Below are 18334 nucleotides of genomic sequence, written 5' to 3'. Positions count from 1 at the left end.
AGATGCAAAATGTGTCTTGGAATTCAATAGTTGCTATAGTGCTGTAATTACACATTTTATGGAGTACTTAGTCGCAATGGCTGGAGATCGTGTTATTAGGTTTGGACTCCTTCTGTTCCTTTCCTCAGTGGCATCCTGGCCTGCATCAGGAACAGTTTGGGCAGCAGGAGCAGGGAGATCATTCTGCCCCTATACACTGCACTGGTTAGGCCACACCTCGAGTCCTGTGTCCAGTTCTGGGCCCCTCAGTTTAGGAAGGATGTTGACTTGCTGGAACGTGTCCAGAGAAGGGCAATGAAGTTGGTGAGGGGTTTGGAACACAAGCCCTATGAGGAGAGACTGAGGGAGCTGAGGTTGCTTACCCTGGAGAGGAGGAGGCTCAGGGGAGACCTTATTGCTCACTACAGCTACCTGAACGGAGGTTGTAAACAGGCAGAGGTTGATCTTTTCTCCCAGGAAACCAGCACCAGAACAAGAGGACACAGTCTCAAGCTGCACCAGGGGAGGTTTAGGCTGGAGGTTAGGAAGAAGTTCTACACAGAGAGAGTGATTGCCCATTGGAATGGGCTGCCTGGGGAGGTGGTGAAGTCACCATCATTGGAGGTGTTCAGGAGGAGACTGATAGGATGCTTGGTTTCATGGTTTAGTTGATCAGGTGGTGTTGGATAATAGGTTGGACACGATGATCTTGACGGTCTCTTCCAACCTGGTCTATTCTATTCTATTCTATTCTATTCTATTCTATTCTATTCTATTCTATTTTTTATTTTAAAAAACCTTTCTGCTAAACACTTTCTCTCTGCATTAAAAATAGTCTATTTTGGTATTTGCTCCTTCCAAAGACAGCCCAAATCCCTCGTTGTGCTGATCAAGATATTGATGGTAGGAAGGATGGAGTGTGAAGCTTGTTTTCTATAGCAGTGCTCCAAGATGCGCATGCAAGTCTGCTTAAATAATGCCAGCGAAATATTTCCCAGGATCCAGGAGATTCTTGAGCACTGATCACAGAATCACCAAATCACAGAGTAGCAGGGATTGGAAGGGACATCTAGAGACCATCCAGTCCACCCCCCCTGCTAAAGCAAGGTCACCTAGAGCAGGTTGCACAGGATTGCTCCCGGCTGGGTTTTGAATCTCTTCAGAGAAGGAGACTCCACAACCTCTCTGGGCAGTCTGTTCTTCCTGTTGATCTTGGCAACATGGCTGTCTGCAGTCTGGAAAAATTCACACTGTCTGTTGGGGCATCCACACCTTCACAGGTACCCCCCTTCACCTTGGCAGCATGAAGAAGGTGGATTCCTTGGGTACTTTTTCTAGAGGATGATTCAATGGGACATGTCTTGGGCAAAGATGAATCACTCTCCCAAGGTCTTTATGCCAGCTCTAGAAGCTCAGTTTAGTGCAGACAGCTGAGATGTGAGCTGAGCTGGAGTATTGTATCCAGCTCTGAGCTCCTCAGTTGAAGGGAGACTGAAGCTACTGGTGAGAGTCCAGTAGAGGCTACAAAGATGAGGAGAGGACTGGAGTATCTCTGTGAGGAGGAAAGGCTGAGAAACCTGGGGCTGTTTAGCCTGGAGAAGAGCAGACTGAAGGGAATCTTCTCAATACTGATCAGTATCTAAAGGATGGGTGTCAAGAGGATGAAGTCAGACTCTTTTCAGTAGTGCCCAGCAAAAGGGCAAGGAGCAACATGCACAAACTGGAACACAGGAAGGTCTATCTGAACATCCAAAAATCCCTCTTTCTTGTGAGGGTAAAGAGCCCTGGACCAGGCTGCCCAGAGAGGTTGTGGAGTCTCCTCTCCAGAGGCTTTGAAAACCCACCTGGACATGATCCTTTGCAATCTGCTCTGGGTGAATCTGCTTTAGAAAGGGGCTTGAACAAGATGATCTCCAGAGGTACCTTCCAACCCCTACCATACTGTGATTCTGTAAGACAAACCCCACACTCAACATGGCTCCTCCAGATTGCAGAGATGCTCTCTGCCCTACCAGCAGAACTGGTCTTTCTCCTATTAACCTCTTTTCATGCCTGGGTTTCCCCATCTGCAGAATGGAGCGAAACACTTAATTGCCTACTTTCTAAGGAGTCAGGCAGGATAATTAGCTAATGTTTGGGTAACCCCTCATAGAGTAGGAGTGCTAAGTAACACTGCTGTCAGCAGCACAGTGGGAAGTGAAGGACTCAGTCTTAGTTTTCAATTGGGAATGTCAGGGTCTCCCCTAAGTTCATTGTTCCCATTGACTGGTCCAAGAAGGGCAGGGAACTTGTGCAAAGAGTTTAAAGGAAGCCGATTCCAGGGACAGCAGAGAGCTGATTGCAATCCCAGAGAAGAGCTGGGAATATAACTGGGTGAATTTTGGAAAGGGAAGACTGCCAAGGAAGACAAAAGTTCAGGGAATGTGCCTGGGCTCCCATCTGTAATTGCAGAGTAAATATTCAGTAGCAACATCAACATCATATGAGTAACAAAACTGCATTGAGGAATGTTTCTCATAGATTCACACATTCACAGAACAGTTTGGTCTGGAAGGGACCTTAAGGATCATCTAATTCCAACCTCCCTACCACAAGAACACACTCCAGTAGTCCAGATTGCTCAAGGCCTCATCCAACCTGGCCTTGAACACCTCCAGGGAGGAGGCATCCACAACCTCCCCCAGCAACCTATTTCAGTGTCTCACCACCTTCACTATAAAGAACTCCTTTTTAGTCTCCAGGCTAAATCTACCTTCTTCAAGCTTCAGTCCATTCCTTTTCATCCTATCACTGCAAGCCCTTGTAATAAATACTTGTGCAAATGGGGTTCTTGTACCCTATTTATTGCATGGATGCAGCAGAGCAGGAAGCACAACACAGAGACCCACCTAACTCACCCTGTGGACTGAAGTGGACTCAACCTAAAAGTGATTTCACATCTTTAATTTTTATTATTCTGCAAATTACGTTATGGATGGACTTCCAAGCCCTTCTCCTGTCTGCTGACTGTAACTGATGAGGTTTCAGTTGGGCTTCCTTGAAGTTAAACATCTGAGAGACACTTTGGTTAATAGTCTGCCTTTCAGAGTAGTGCATTAGCTCTCTTGTGCTCCTGTCTGCTTAATTTATTGCAAGTGGCCCAGAATGGTGCAATTAAGGAAGGAATCTTAGGCTGAACCTCTCAATGCTTTCAAATGACCAGCAGACCCTTCAGCACCAGCTTATTTTCACAGAAGCTGGAACAACCCTTCCCATGACTCACTACTAATTATGCTCTGGATTCACAAGCAGATGTTTTTAACCTCTTCTTCTTGTCATACATGGAAATTACTAAACCATCAGTGCTATCACAGTGCCCTCCTGGAAGTGCAGCTGTGGATTGCCATCCCACCTCTTCAAGCCTGGTTCCTATGCTTTCCAGGGAAGCACTTTTCACAAGGGAAAACTTCTTTGCTTTGAGGGTGAAGGAGCACTGCACAAGGCTGTCCATAGAGGTTGTAAAGTCTCTTTCTCTGGAGAGATTCCAAATCTGCTTGGACACTGTCTGTGCAACCTGCTCTAGCAGGGGGGTTGGACTAGATGATCTCCAGAGGCCCCTTTCAACACCTACTAGTTTGTGATTCTGTGATTCTCCCTCTGCTTCTTTTCTAAATGAGCCAATATTTTGCATGCTCTCTATTTTCTCATCCCAGGGACACTCTCATGCTTTGATGAATGCAAAAGATTACTTTTCCAGTGAAATTGCTGGGCTCTCTCCTGTTTCCTGTTAAGTGTCCAGCCACAGGCCACAAGAAGGTGATGCCAACTTCCTTCTCGTTACCCTGACTGTGGTTAAACAGCTGCAGACCATCTCTGCAGCTTCTGCCAACACCTCTACTTGGAATCTCCACAGCCAGAAGCTGGGAGAGGAGGAATATGGATAACCTGGAACTGATCCTCTCCATGACTTGCATTCCCCCAGCTTTGCACAGTGGTCCATAAGTAGAAGTGACACCTGAGCTCTGGAAAAGGAAGAGCATCCTTCCAATTGCCAGGCCTGAGGAGATGAAAATCTGCAGACATGCTGTCATGGTGGACTGCCCACTGTAAGACAGACTGTGCCAAACCCACTACCCATCCCAGTGCTCCCCACTGTAAGACAGACTGTGCCAAACCCACTGCCCCATTCCAGTGCTCCCCAAAGAGGGGTTGTGCCCAGTGTCTGAAGTCTCAGAAAGGCTGCTTTGTCCTCGAGAAATGTTTCCTGTTGCATCTGTTCCTAGTTTCATGCTAAGTAGGTGGAAATACTGGCAGCAGTTCTGGGACGGGGAGGGCTTGGGGATGGATGTACCTATTCATCCACATCACCCTCCATGCCATGGCTAGATACTCCACTTAAGACCCTCTTTGGCACTCAGGTTCAAGTGGAACACGCTGCTGCTATGAAGAGAGATGGATTTTCCCTTCACCAAAGGGAAAACCAATATTATATGAAGGAATAAACATCTCAGTGTAAATCATTCTGGAAATCCCAGAATGCTGTTTTTTTTTTTCTTCAGAGGTTGCCCTAGCAGCAAATCCACCCAAACAGCCCTAAGGGCTGCCCCCCTTGAAAGGCTGTTTGGGCAGACGCCGGAGTAACACATGGGACAGTGATGGCTTTCCTATAGTCCCAAAAGTTTTCAGTCTATTGCAGGACAGTATTTCCACTTTCTGAGGAGACAGGATAGCCACATACCCAGCAGGAGGTTTTGTTTCTCACCACACTCATCTTCCCTTGCTCTTAGGAAGAAATTTTCCAGGAGCCACAGATGGGCATGGCCTGGTGCCTGAGCCCGCTCAGACACTGCTAGTCTCTGCGGTTACAGGATTTTGCAATCTGCTTCCTGGGAAGAGGAAGGAGACAACGCTTCTGTGACTGCTGAAGGCTCGGGATGGACTTCTGCTTATGAGCAGTCATCCTTGTGGGCTTGGCAACCAGAGCTCAGAGGCTTGTGTGTTGCCTGAGTGCCATTGGTGTTGCTTTCCCAAACTACTCCCACATCCATAGATTTGCTGTGGGGCTCAGGGGCCTTCCCACATAGCTGAGAATGAGGAGTCCCACTCCGGATGTGCCACAGCAGGAGGATACCTTACCCAAAGCTAGAGTAGAAGGGAGACAGGAGAATGAGTGCCTGGGTAACATAAGGAACTGATTAAGATCATGACCATGGGAAGACTGGAGGTGCCAAACGTGCCTGTGGCAACTGCTGGGTGTTGCATGTCAAGAGTGACAAGCCACCCACTGCTCTTCAACGTGGGCACTGGAAAAGCCCAATCCAGAGAATATCAGCCCAACACATACTGGAATAGAACTGGCTTACTCCTAACCTCATCCAGCACAAGTTTTCTCTTACTGGTTTAGACTGGGACACAAGACAACATTCAAGTCATCTTCTGAAGTGTCGCTGCATGCCACAAAATAAGCAGATCCCAACTTCTCCTGGTCCTGCATGTAACAGGATGGACACCCCAAAAGGCAAGCTTGTCTTCATCCAGTGTGGACACCTAGCAAGGAGTTTGCTTCCTATACAGGGTTGTCAAACATTGGAATGGTCTGCCCAGGGCAGTGGTGGAGTCACCATCCTTTAAGGTGTTTAAGCAGCATGTGGACCTGGAGCTTAGGGACATGGTTTATAGTGAACCCTTCAGTGCTGGGTCAAAGGTTGGACTGGATGATCTTTCAAGTCTCTTCCATCTGGATGTTTTCTGCAATTCTGTGATTCCACATTACCTGCTGATGTAGGCATGTTTGTCCAGGTCCAGACTTAGTGCAGGAAGTTGAAGGTCCTTGGTGGCTGCAAGGAGTGAAGGAGTTTTCTTTGTATAAGCCCCAGGGCAAGAGCCTTTATGAGGGCACTTTGTTCCTTGGATTTGTTTCAACAGGACCTAAGACTTCCTGTGCCCTTCTGCAAGGTGAGGCTCTCGGCTGATGAGACCCCTCCAGCTCACCCTCTTATCTTCCACAAAAGCCTTATTTCTGTTGTTTGCCTTGAATTTGATCATTTTTGTCAAAGACGGGCAATGTGGCTCCATGCAAAACTGGAAGAAGCTTGACCATAACCTCACCAAACATACCCTCTACACATGCCCCAAAGCTGCAGCTTTACTCACAGCTTGTTATCATGTGAAGGGGGAACTTTAGCCAAGATCTTGACTGCAAAGACTGAAAGTAAAATTATTACCATTGGATACAAAAGAAAATTAATGATAAAGTCTACATAATTCACTGGCTTGCTAGTGGGGATTTAGAGTAGTGGCATAAGCAATTCTTTCTCTTTTCTTCTTCTGTTGCTTCTGCTTGCAACTTTCCTCTCTCTCTCTTCAGTGGCCTTGCCAGGGTATCTCTGTTTTGACTACTGTGTGAGGTAACAGGAAGAAGGGTGGGAATGGGGGAGGAGGTGAACAGCCCCCCTGGATATAAATTGTTGTTCATAAATTGTAAATATATATATAGTACATATATTGTATATTTTGTACATATTCATTGCATTTCATACTTCTAGATTATCGTTTGCTTGTAAATATAACTTCATTTGCTTCCATCTCAAACTGAGCTGGTCTGGTGATTTTATTCTGGGGGGGTAGTTCTCTCAGATTAGTTGGGGGATAATTTCAACTCACCAGACAGGTCCAAACTCCCTGTGTATCCTGGGTGTCTGGGGAGCACCTACCACTCATGTCTGCTTGGAGCCCTAAAAATGAGCCCAGAGGAGGCAGAACAGGCTTACAGCAGCAGACATGTCTCCCCCTGAGAATACACAGCTTCAAGGATAAAAATAAATCCTTCTGGAAATGGAAAAGGGCAAAGCAAGCACAGAAGAAAGTGTGAGTCAAGCTGGGTTTGCATGGGAAGAAGGAAGGTGGGGGGAAGAGCCACAACAAAGGCTGAGCTGGGGGATTAACACTACAGAACAATTAAAGGTGAGCAAAGAGTTTGTGAAAATACCAGCCCAAGGGGTACCAGGGAGACAGGTCTGTTTCTGGAGGACAGGGTCTAGAAGATGTAGACCTGCTTTGCTTGACATCACCTGGCCAAGGCTGTGTCTTGGGTTTGAGTGGCCAGAAGCTATTTTACCCCTTCCCAAAGGAATAAAATAAAAATGCTCCACAGAGGATTGGAAAGAATGGAAATTTAAATGGAAGTACTATTCACAGCTACACACAACAGTACAAAAAACATGCAAAATACACAAATTCATATTCAGCCTTGGCCCAGTCCTTTGACCTCGGCTTACAACAACCTTATTAGGCCAAAAACCTTCCAAGACCTCCCACCCAAGCAGGCCTCAATGCCAAACCTCAATGCCCCCCATCCCATACCTCCCTCCCCAGGCCTGAATGATGCAGTAAAAATTAGCCAGGCTGCTCAAGGCTGCAAACTTCAACTCCCCAAGGAGAATAACAGAAAGATAACAGCTCAGCATGCTGGGAGAAGAGTGAGAGAGGAAAAGGGCCAAATGGCCTGTGCTGTCTGTTTATATAAGGGACATGCAGGAATGATGGGATGGAATAGCAAAAGAATACACTTTCTGGTGTCTACCTCCCTGGGCTATCTGATCCTTAGAGGACTTTCAAATCCATGGTTAAGACATCCAGTCTTAAACCAACAACAGGCTGGAGGGCCTGGCCACAAAACAACACATTCCTAGTGGTGTTCTGAGCCCTGTGCAAGGCTGTGCCACCACAGCACAAACCCCACCAAGCTCCTCCATCCCAAGTACCTGTCCCAGCTCCTATCCAGCTACTTTCACTGCTAATCCTGTGGCCATAAAGAGGGGTTTCCTCCTCCTAAACCAAATGAGCTGTCAACACCCAGCCAATAAAGAAAGTGGCTGAGTAACATCAGGAATTGATGAAGATCATGGCCACAGGCAGATTGGAGATGCCAAGCATGCCCTTGTTAACTGCTGGGGTGTCTCATGTCAAGAGTGATTCAAGCCACCCACTTCTTCTGCCCGCTTAGACCTTGGCTTCCTCTGCTGCCAGCAAGAAGTAGTCACGTCTTGCTGTGTAGGCATCTAGAGGCATTCATGACTGAATGCAAAACCAGCCAGAGAAGGTAATTCCAAGAAAATGCTTGCATGTATTAGGCAAGGATAGCATGTACTACAGACTGCTGAGAGAGGAGAAGAAGCAATGGCAGTGACCTTTTCTAAGTGATGGAAAACCAGTGAGATAGCTGGGAACTTGGAAAAGAGGTCAGGAAGTGGAAAGATGAGCAGCTTTGGAAAGTTTTACCTGGCAATTCTAACTTCAGTCCCAAAGACAGCAAAGGGAATGACAGGGAGCAACAGAAACCTCTGACACCTGAAAGATGATGGAATAATGGAAGTTTAGCTGTGGGGCTATCAAGGACAAGGTGTGGGAAGACTGTGAGGCAAGAGATAACTCATTTGTGAAGAACTGGACACAGTGTCTAACAAAGCCCTTTTTCTGGTCATCAGTTTGTCTTGGCTTGAATCTGAACATCACATAGGCTCAACATGGAAAAATTAAAGGTCCTCTCAGATGACCATGTGGTATCTTGAGTCCTCCCAGTGTAAGCATTCTGTTAACAATCCCATCCTGCTGTAGAAGCCATGGAAGCCGTTGAAGCTGTTGCTCTGCAAACATGAAACCCCTGCATTCATCTGCCTCCTCCAACCTCCGTGCAGATAAGACTCGGCAAAACACCGCATCCTCCAGGATGGAGGCGGGGAAGTGAGAAAGCCAGCAAGTGAGTCATCCCAGCCTTGCAAGCAAGATTTGCCTGGGATCTGCAGCGTGCAGAGGGAGAAGAGATGTGCAACAAGCTTGCAGGAAGCTCATTCTGGTCCTGCAGGGATCCTGGACCCTGCACAAAGACCACCCTGTGTTGTATCAGTTAACATCAAGACCTTAGTGAAGGTCTACACCAGCCCCTTACTACCAGTCAGCTTGGCAGTGTTTGGTTTATGATTGGACTCACATAATCACAGAATGCCCAAGGACCCCAAGGTCCAGTCTTTCTAGGTGATAGTGTAATTCAAATTACATAGCCCAGCACCCTGTCCAGCTGAGTCGTAAAACTGTCCAATGTAGGGGAATCCACTGCTTCCCTTGGGAGATGATTCCAATCTCCAACTGTTCACATGGTGAAAAATTGAGTTCTGGATTCCAGATGGAATCTCCCCAGGAGTAACTTGTACACATTACCACTTGTCTTTTCCATGGGACTCCTTGTAAAAAGGGAGTCTCCATTCTCCTGAATGATAATCATCCTGGAAGATAATTGACTCAATGATCTTAAAGGCTTTGCCTGCCTAATTGATTCTATGAGTCTATGTCCTTGTCTCCCTCTCTTGTCCTTCAGGTCCATCTCTGCTGGCTTTCCATTGAAGGAGAAGGGCTTTCATCTGAGAGGATACAGTAGTGGGTTTTGGCCAGAATCCTAAGGGGTGTAAATGTAGGCCATGATGCACAAGGAACTGGCTTTCCAACTGTGCATGGTGAGAGTGGCCCCTCATTAAGGAACCCAAATGCAATCCATTGAGGTCATCTCTTGCAACATGCCGAAGACCTGATTATGGTCATTTTCCTCCTTGCTTCCACTGCATGCCTGGGAAAGGGACACAGTAATTAAAGTTTGAATCTCATTATACCCCAGAAAGTGCTTGGCTTCCTGAGAATCCAATTATCACAAACGCTGCGTAATGCCAGTCAGGGCACGGCTGGGGTTTGGTGTTTGGAATTATTTTTGTTAAACATACGAATACGGTGTGAAATCAAATTTTACAGGGCAGGCTGAAAATTCGAGGAGGGCACGGTTACAGAAGTCATTCATAGCCTGGAGAAAATGTCTTGGAAGAGGCAGGCAAAGGCTGCAGGGACTCCCCTCTCACTGGAAGGAGGACGAGTGGAAAGGCTGAGATACCTGGGGCTCTTTAGACTGGAGAGAAGAAGGCTGAGAGAGGGTGGTCAGATCAATGTTTACAAAGATCTTAAGCATGGGTTTCAAGAAAATGGAGCCAGTCACTTGTCACTGGTGCCCAGTGATAGAAGGAGGGTCAGTGGATACAAACTTGAACACAGAAAGTTCCACCTCAACTTGAGGAAAATATTCCTTAATGTGAGGGCGACAGAGCACTGGAACAGGCTGCCCAGAGAGGTTGTGGAGTCTCCTGTTCTGGGGAAGTTCAAAACCTGCCTGGACACATTCTTGTGTGACCTGCCCTTTGTGAACCTGCTTTGGCAGGGGGGTTAGACTCAATCTCCAGAGGTCCTTTGCAACCCTTAACATTCTGTCATTCTGTGATAGCAATGATGCAAGAAGGGAACAGAGCAGGGATGCCTGAGCAGCAAGGACTATGGACATTCCCAAGGCCAGTCTGGCTGAGTGTGGACCAGTATCCCATCAAGTGGCAAGTCTCAGCTCCTAGCTGGTGACCTTAGGCACAGAGAAGTGGCCTGCTGCAGCTCAACTGTTTGGGTGGGTTGGATTGGTTGATGGGTTGGACACGATGGGACACGATGATCTTGAAGGTCTCTTCCAACCTGGTTTGGTTTATTCTAATAAAGGTTTATTCTAATAACCACATCCTGACTTGTTCTGGTTAATTGCATGGATGTTGGGGTTTTGCAGGTGGAAAGTTCTCCAGCTTGATCCAATGTGCCTCCATGGGATGGTCATCAGGTGGGAAATGATGTCAGCACAGCAGAAGAGATGAAGCTGCTCTCAGTGTAGCAAGCCCTACAAAAGGCATTTCTGGAACCAGAAGCCTGCCAGCTTCAAAGGAAATTGATTTTTCTAACAAAGAAAATTGATCTTTCTAACAAGTGGTTGACCATGGAGAGGGAAGAAGTGAAGCCTCTATCCTTCACTAGGATGGGAGCCTTTCTGAGGAGCCACTTGTCTCAGCATGTCCACAACAGTTCCTCATTGCCATGCACTGTTCATACTGCAACATCTGCAAGAGCCCCACTGAAACATGCTCTGCTCCCAGCTTGTCCCCAGGGCTGTGACCCCAGGGTTCCACCAACAGTGAGCATGGCAGCAGCTGTACAGTCAGAAGCTGGGGAGCTGGTGGTGGGACTTAGGATCATAGAAACAGAATCATAGAACTATTTCTGTTGGAAAACACCTTTAAGGTCATTGAGTCCAACCATCATCCAACTCTACTAAGTCTGGTGTTAAACTATGTCATTTAGCACATCTCTGCGTCTTTTAAACACCTCCAGGGATAGTGCTTCAGCCTCCTCCTTTGGGAGCCTGTTCCAGGCTTTGAGAACTCTTTCAGTGAAGAAGCTTCTTCTAAAGTCTAATCTAAACCTCCCATAGTTCAGCTTGAGGGCATTTCTTCTTGCCCTATAACTTGTTACTAAGGAGAGGAGTCAAATACCCACCTGGCTCCAACCTCCTTTCAGAGAGTTGCAGAGGGAGAAGGTCTCCTCTCAGCCTCCTTGTCTCTAGGCTAAACAACCCTGGTTCCCTCAAGTGTTCCTCACACGACCTGTTCTCCAGACCCTTCACCAGTTTTGTTGCCCTTCTCTGGACATGAATCAGCACCACAGTGTCTTTCTTGCAGTGAAATGCCTGGCTCTGCTGTGCTGTGCCAGGACACAGGATGGCTGGCTTTGCCATGCTGTGGTGGGATTCAAGATGCTTAGCTTTGCCATGCTGTGGTGCAACTTGGGATGCCTAGCGTTGACACATTGCTCAGCTTCTGACTTGCCAGGGGAATGGGGACCAGGCACTTAACTGCTCTGAGCCTCAGTTTTCTGAGCTGCAAACATATTAAACCAACAACTGGATTTGCTGGGGTGCTGACAACCTCCAGCAGTAACAGAGGAGCTCTGCCAAGCTGGGATAAAAGGTGCTGGTGTGGCTCAAAGCTGCATGATGTTTTTTTGTGGCATGGTGTCTGCCATACATTGTGCTTATGTAACACTGCTGAGCACTTAGTCTGCACTTCACATCTTTAACTAATTACACACAATCGAGCCATTTACCAGCATGAACAGAAAAACATCCAATAATGACTGATCTGGAAGTGCTGGACTGATTTCCAGACTCCTCCAAGAGTGAGAATTGCAGAAGGTGGGGAAAAGGATTTTGAAATAGAAAGACCAAACACACAGACATTAGAAGAGGGGAGGGGAGGGGAGGGGAGGGGAGGGGAGGGGAGGGGAGGGGAGGGGAAGGGAAGGGAAGGGAAGGGAAGGGAAGGGAAGGGAAGGGAAGGGAAGGGAAGGGAAGGGAAGGGAAGGGAAGGGAAGGGAAGGGAAGGGAAGGGAAGGGAAGGGAAGGGAAGGGAAGGGAAGGGAAGGGAAGGGAAGGGAAGGGAAGGGAAGGGAAGGGAAGGGAAGGGAAGGGAAGGGAAGGGAAGGGAAGGGAAGGGAAGGGAAGGGAAGGGAAGGGAAGGGAAGGGAAGGGAAGGGAAGGGAAGGGAAGGGAAGGGAAGGGAAGGGAAGGGAAGGGAAGGGAAGGGAAGGGAAGGGAAGGGAAGGGAAGGGAAGGGAAGGGAAGGGAAGGGAAGGGAAGGGAAGGGAAGGGAAGGGAAGGGAAGGGAAGGGAAGGGAAGGGAAGGGAAGGGAAGGGAAGGGAAGGGAAGGGAAGGGAAGGGAAGGGAAGGGAAGGGAAGGGAAGGGAAGGAAGGAAAGGAAAGGAAAGGAAAGGAAAGGAAAGGAAAGGAAAGGAAAGGAAAGGAAAGGAAAGGAAAGGAAAGGAAAGGAAAGGAAAGGAAAGGAAAGGAAAGGAAAGGAAAGGAAAGGAAAGGAAAGGAAAGGAAAGGACAAGAAAAAGAAAAAGAAAAAACAACTAATCAAACCAGTGTCTGCATGGAAGGATTTTGAGAGCCAAACAGCCCACTGCATCTTCACATGGAAACAACCAGCTGAGCCTGCAGCATCTCCGAAGTATATTTGAAATTCACCTCCTCCTCCTTACTGCAATTAAGCAGACATTCTTATGCACCTCGACTTTTAAAATAAATAATGACAATTTTGAGCGGTAGCAATTAAAAGCCACGCAGTTTACATCTTAATTAGCTGCTTCAGCATGACGAGCTCAGCTCCTTTCAATCAGAAACAGATCTATTTAGAAACAAGCCATCTTTAAACGCTCGGCAGTTTTCTGTAAACAGTAGTCCTGCTCTGCTTTCAGGTTCACAGGGTGGAGGGAACAGAAAAGCAATCTGCCGGAGAGAAAAACCTGCGCAGCTTTTTCTTCCCGGTGGAGAATCTCTGTGGGAGTGCAGAAAAGGAAGTTTGTTTTGGAAGTGGTGAAAACAAAGCAAGGTTTTCTTCCAGGAGAACACAAAGATAAGTAGCATCTGTGCAGCTGGAAGTGCCGTATGTGGCTGTGAAGCCCATCTTTACAGCTGTAAAATGCCAGGAACATTTTCACGTGTTGGTAAGACTTCAGAAGGCATCAAAGTGCTACCGAGCTAGTTTCCAAGATGCATTTTCCACCCACCTTTGGCTTGTGCTTGTGAAAACATCAATCATGCTCCAGCTCAGTGCCATCTCCAGGCCTCGATCTAGCGTAGCAAGAGCTGATGAAACCTTTACCACTGATACATGCTGTTACAGCCTGGAAAATACAGGTGGGGTACATTGGGCCCTGGGGCTCTACATCTCAAAACTGTTTCATCTGAACCTCCTCCATCTGCAGGCAGTGGGTTGTAGCCGGCACATCTGCATCTCAGATGCAAAGCTCTTGGAGAAGAGGCAGATGTCAAAACACTACTAGGAAAGCTTGTGCTGCTAAATAATTCTATCAAACAAACAGAAGCTGTGAACATGCTGATGAAGCGCACAAAGGAGAAGCAGATCAGAAAGCCACGGTTAATAAGAGCGTGGTAGGGGTTTAGCGCTGGCAAGCAATATTCTCCTTTCTGCTGCTAAGTGCAGAGGTGTCGTTAGTTCTGACTCACAGATAAACTCAGTGGCTTGCCCAGGGCAGTGGGGGAAAGTCTTTGGTGGTAGGATAAAGATTTAACAGTTGTTTGGGAAGAGATCTGCCTAAATATCTCTGTTTCCTGTTTCCCTGTGACTTCAGCCCTGGCAGGCTGGTGAGGGAGAAGGTCCAGAGAAGCCCCAACTCCTGAGAGCTCTAGCACTGAAAACTGCATTTGCCTCATCTCTCTGCTTCAGTTTCCCTCTATATCAACCACTACAAACAGAGCTCCCTAGCATGAGGTAAACATAGGGGAAATGCCCTGAAAGGAGGGCCCTGAAAGGGTGGGTGGATGGTCTATTCTCTGGAGTAACAAGCCACAGGATACTCACAGCCTGGTGCTGGTGAAGAAGAAAGGCCTGAAAGCTAAAATACATGAGAGCCACTTCATATGGGAATTGGAGGCTGGAGAATGTCAGCTTGTAGGCTCACATCAACCCTTCCATTTACTCAATGAGGTGATGACCATGGAGTCACATAGCATTTATTTATCATGGCAGGGCTTTGGTCTGATCCTAAATCAGTGTGGGTTCTCAGTTTAACCATAACAGTGATTAAAGTGGATAGTTTTTGCATTCTTGTGCTTTCCACGTGACAGAGTTGGTGCTTTGGGCATGAGACAGGGCTCCCCACAGTGCTTCTGCACTTGAAATTCTAACCCCCTCCTCCTTCTCTTCCCCTTCCACAGATGCACATGTGGACGGTGAATGCAGAAACAACATCACAAAGTACATCCCTCAAAACAAGGCCAGTACAGGGGACATCTGACCCAAAGCCAGGAGCCTCCTTGCTATTCTGGGAGCAGCCCTCATCAGTGTCTTATTGGGGCACCAAGCTGCAGGCAGCCCAAGGTAACAAAGCTGTCAGCAAGGGCTGATTCCTCGGGTGGTGCAGCAGAGCCTGGAGGCAGCAAATCAAAGCTGTCACAGCTGGTTACAGTTGCATGGCGTGAGGTTGAGTTGCCAGCTCCTTGGAGCCAGAGGATGGCATAAGGCTTGGAAGATGAGCATGTGGCTCTTCAGCACCATTGCAGCATCAGCACAAGGCAGCTCCTGGTCTAAAGCTGAAGGACCACTTCAGCCTCCTTAAAACGACTAGGTCATGCTGTCTTGCTGCTCCAAGACTGTCCAGAGTTTCTATGTGTTTCCAGCCAATCCTTCCTGCACCTCTCCATAGTATCTCCTCCCTCATATCAAGTGAAAGGACAAGAGGAAAAAGATTCAAGCTGTGCCAGGGGAGATTTAGGTCGGATATTAGGAAAAATATCTTTACTGAGAGGGTGGTCAGGCATTGGAACAGGCTGCTCAGGGAAGTGGTGGAGTCACCATGACTGCAGGTGTTCAAAAAATAGTCATGGCACTTTGGGACGTGTGTTAGTGGCCATGTTGATGTTAGGTCAGTGGTTGGACTAGATAATAACAGAGATCTTTTCCAACCAAAACAATTCTATGATTCTCTGCTTCTCTCCAGCTCAGCTGCTCATCCCAATGCAAGAGCCCACCATGTGCACTTGGCTGATGAGTTACGCTTTGGAACACCTTCCTAAACCTGCTTCTTGCAGACTGGAAGTGGATGGGAAACTTTGGACGTGCAGCTTGTGAATAGCTCAGCAGGGCCTTGGGGAGGATTGCACAGGGCTAGAAATCAAAACAGAGGCTTTAAATCTACACTTGAAGGGAAGTAAAGCCAGTAGTGAGGGACAAGGCTGGAAGATCCCAAGCCAGAGCTGAAAGCCAGAAGATTGTCCAATGCAAAAGCTGGTGAAGCCTGAGTCTCAGGCGCATCAAGGATAGGGAGCCATGGACAGATGTGTGCTCTTGGACCCAGCTGTATCACTGGATGTGCTCCCCATCCAGCAGCTCCTCCCCACCCACCAGCTGCTCCAGCCCTTTTAACACGAAGCAGCATCACTTGTTGGAGCGGATGCTGAGGATTTGGGGTCAGGACGATACTTGCCGTTGACAGAGTGGTGCAGACTGTCCTTCCCAGCTGACAACAGCAACAATTAGCTGGGACATGGTGACATTTCCAGCTGGCACAACCCTCTGCAGGGTGAACATCTGCCCGTGGCTGCAGAATAGAGGGAGGGAACCAAGGGGGAGCATTTTGAGACTGCTAATTGCTGGGAGAGGCACAACAATACTAGATGGACTTCCTTGAAGGGTTAAAAAAGGGATTTTTACACCCAAAAATGTAGGAGGGAAGTGAGTAAGGTGGAAAATTACACCCCTGGCAAGCCAAAAGGGTCAATATTCTGAACACTGTTTAAAGCCTTGCGCTCTGAATGCAAGGAGAAAGGAAAGGAGAAGGAAAAGGAGGAAAAATGGGTCCTTGAGGAATTCTCTATTTAAGACATCAGCCTGTGTAGGTTGCAGACATCATCTGTTTTTATTCTGGGGTGCTAATTACAGGATTACTTAATGAACATTTTGATCCTTGGGTGGCTGTATTTTAAATTCTTTGGACAATATGATCCTGAGAGTCAGAAGAAAGGAAACATGCTGATGATTTAAAACAAAAAAGAGGAGGAAATAACTCTGGTAATCACCAGCCTATAAAAATAATAGAACAAATATTCAAGAAAAAATCATGATGAAATATTTAGAGCTTGGTTCTGTCCACACAATAGTGTCAAGGGAAGAAACTTTGCAGAACCCAGATGTGGAATACAATTACCATGAGAGAAGAATCAGACTCAGGGGATGATGGGCACAGAGAACTGCCAGATTTTCTTATTTTCCGGCTTTTTTTTTTGGTGCAAAGAGGAATGCTGGTAGAGAATGGTACAGCCAGAGGATGAAGACAGCACAGCCTTTCTGAACATGTGTTTTTCTTTTGACTAATGTAGTTTGCTTCTTTGTCCTAGGAAATTAAAAAAAAATAGGAAAAAAATGCACTGGGCTGAGCTGTGGTTTGTACAAACTGAAAACACATTGAAAGGCAGCAAGTAATCCTCAACAAGAGTGTGATGCGTTGAACAAGGCCCATTGATCATGGTAGAACATGAATTGAGGCCTGTGGATGTAGTCTACCGGGACTTCAACAAGGCCTTTGACACCGTCCCCCATAGCAAACTCCTGGCCAAGCTGTCAGCCCATGGCTTGGACGGGAGCACACTGTGATGGGTTAGGAACTGGCTGGAGGGCCGAGCCCAGAGAGTGGTGGTGAATGGTGCCACATCCAGCTGGCAGCCAGTCAGTAGTGGAGTCCCCCAGGGATCAGTGCTGGGCCCCATCCTCTTTAACATCTTTATTGATGATCTGGATGAGGGCATTGAGTCCATCATCAGTAAATTTGCTGACGACACCAAGCTGGGGACAGGAGTTGATCTGCTGGAGGGTAGAGAGGCTCTGCAGAGAGACCTTGACAGGCTGGACAGATGGGCAGAGTCCAAGGGCATGAGATTTAACACATCCAAGTGCCGGGTTCTGCACATTGGCCACAACAACCCCATGCAGTGCTACAGGCTGGGGTCAGAGTGGCTGGAGAGCAGCCAGGCAGAGAGGGACCTGGGGGTACTGGTCGATGGTAGGCTGAACATGAGCCTGCAGTGTGCCCAGGCAGCCAGGAGGGCCAATGGCATCCTGGCCTGCATCAGGAACAGTGTGGCCAGCAGGAACAGGGAGGTCATTCTGCCCCTATACACTGCACTGGTCAGGCCACACCTTGAGTACTGTGCCCAGTTCTGGGCCCCTCAGTTTAGGAAGGAGGTTGACTTGCTGGAGCGTGTCCAGAGAAGGGCAACAAAGTTGGTGAGGGGCTTGGAACACAAGCCCTATGAGGAGAGGGTGAGGGAGGTGGGGCTGCTTAGCCTGGAGAGGAGGAGACTCAGGGGTGACCTTATTGCTGTCTACAACTACCTGAAGGGAGGTTGTAGACAGGCGGATGTTGGTCTCTTCTCCCAGGCAGCCAGCACCAGAACGAGAGGACACAGTCTCAGGCTGCACCAGGGGAGGTTCAGGCTGGAGGTCAGGAGGAAGTTTTACACAGAGAGAGTGATTGCCCATTGGAATGGGCTGCCTGGGGAGGTGGTGGAATCGCCATCACTGGAGGTGTTCAGGAGGAGACTTGACAGGGTGCTTGGTTTCATGGGTTAGTTGGTTGGGTGGTGTTGGATGATAGGTTGGACGCGATGATCTTGAAGGTCTCTTCCAACCTGGTCTATTCTATTCTATTCTATTCTATTCTATTCTATTCTATTCTATTCTATTCTATTCTAAGACCAAGTTTCATTAATATCTTTGCTAATGATCTGGCAGGATGATGCCTTCCAGTGTAAAATGAGATAAACAAAGGACAGTAAATCTGAATAGTTTTCTGGTTGTTGTTTGTTTTTTTCTTTCCAAACACCTGGAAATTTCCAGACAATGTAAAGCCACGTTGCATCTGCAACTGCATCTGCATCTCTCTCCAACATCT

The sequence above is a fragment of the Melanerpes formicivorus genome, unplaced genomic scaffold (genome assembly GCF_026170545.1).
Source record: "Melanerpes formicivorus ecotype bairdi unplaced genomic scaffold, bMelFor1.0.p_v2 SCAF_3, whole genome shotgun sequence".
Taxonomy (NCBI): Eukaryota; Metazoa; Chordata; class Aves; order Piciformes; family Picidae; genus Melanerpes; species Melanerpes formicivorus.
The sequence above is the reverse complement of the archived record's forward strand: the minus strand, read 5'-3'. Positions refer to the sequence as shown.